This window comes from Apaloderma vittatum, unplaced genomic scaffold, assembly GCF_000703405.1.
Source record: "Apaloderma vittatum isolate BGI_N311 unplaced genomic scaffold, ASM70340v1 scaffold18339, whole genome shotgun sequence".
Lineage (NCBI taxonomy): Eukaryota > Metazoa > Chordata > Aves > Trogoniformes > Trogonidae > Apaloderma > Apaloderma vittatum.
The window spans coordinates 1-1,826 of NW_009733714.1; positions in this window are offsets into that span (position 1 = coordinate 1).

Genomic DNA, 1,826 nt, shown 5'->3' on the forward strand with positions numbered 1-1,826 from the left:
GTGTATATATATATATATATAAATGTGTATATATGATTGATTCATGATTGAAGGCACTTTTTGGAGAGCACTTCAAACTTAGCAATGCACCTCAGTCCAGGAGCGAAAGACACACGTTGTATTTAGGCCCTCGGGCACAAGCTATAACTAAGTCAAGTTACACGGTGATTTGGAGATGTGCAAATGACCACATCGAGGGGACAAATTAATCGAGTGGATTTGAACCTAGACCTCCAAATACAAAAGACCAGCGCTTTAGCACACCATGTAACTTCTGGCATGAAATTTAGCTAAGATGACAGTAAAGAAGAAAGAAAACCAAATGAATTTGACAAATGCTTTGTACTGTACTGGTGAGTGAATACAATGACAAGTACTCTATACATATAACTGCTGAATTCATATTGCTATATTTAAGTTTGTGTTTACTCTTTGACATTCCCCCTTTTTAGAGACACGATTCTTCGTCTGGTTTCAATTACACATGGAAGAGACTTAGTGCCAAGTTGTTTGCATGGATGAATTTTATTTATAGTTTGTAAATCAGTCGTGGATTCCTTAAAGCAGGGGAAGATATTTAAATGTGTTTAGATATTTGCCTGTTTTACCAATATCCAGTTTATGGAGTGGTTTATGGTATTAAAAATGGCACTTTACAGATAGCAAGCCTGATTTCCAACTTACTTGCTCTACTATCAAGACATCTGGCTGTAACTTTTGACTTGAAAATGTATTGTATCCATCTGGGACAGGTGTAAGTAACTTGACAGATACAAAGTAATGGGAATTAGGAAGCAAACACAGAAGATGGAACTATGGGTTTTCAGCCAAGCTATTCAGATAGTTTTTAAACTGTGGCAGTGAGAACTGTATTTTAAAAATCCAATATATTATGAATTATCAACTGGACTGATGATTTTGTTAAGCACCCAACGTGTCTCATCTCCTTGCTATTATGATTACATAGATAAGATCATTAATGAATTTTCTATACATTTCCTGGGTTTTATTTTGTTTTTTTAGCTTTTAAACACATGAGTCTACGGATACATAGAAAACAAGATACTGTGCTAACATTTTTACTAATCATATATAATACTACTGATATTTTCTCTTCATATTTTATGTTAGATACGACCACTCTGGTGCTCCCTTGGTATTCTGAATCAGCCAAGAAAAAGCAGAAAATTCAGGCCATTCTGTCAGTAGCAGATTAAATAATGTTAAGAATTAGCCATTAACCAGAACCAGTAAGGAAATTGAAGGTTGAAGAAAACACTGGCAAATTATGCAAACTATTGCCTTCAAAATTTGCTGCCATTAGGAGAAATGGGTAAAGCAGTTGAAGAAAATTATGGATTGGATGCTGCAACACTTTGGGCTAATAACAAGGCCTAAAATACTTTCAGCCGTAATACTGTGGCTTAGTTACGAGAAAACCAAAAAAATGGAGTAATGCAAATTGTTAAAAGCCTCAGTTAAGTGTATCTTAAAGAAAAGATCCTTATAAGAAAGTAAATCTATCAGTTATGGTGTTTCTGAAGAGCAATGCCATTTGGATTTTTTGTGGTCACTGTTGCTAAGTTTCAATAGAGGGAAATTGTGAAAGACAAATGCATTGGCTTTAACCCTTTTACAAAGAGATCTATCAGAGAATGGGCTGACTTTGGAGTAAAAAACAAAAAAGAAATCCTGAACATAGTACCTCTGGCTCAGATGGGTGATCTCTGCTGCCTTCGACTTGACATCGATAATTTGGAGTGAATGAAAATGTGACTGCACCATGGGCGTTACCCACCTGCACCAAGGCTGGCATTACTGGCTAT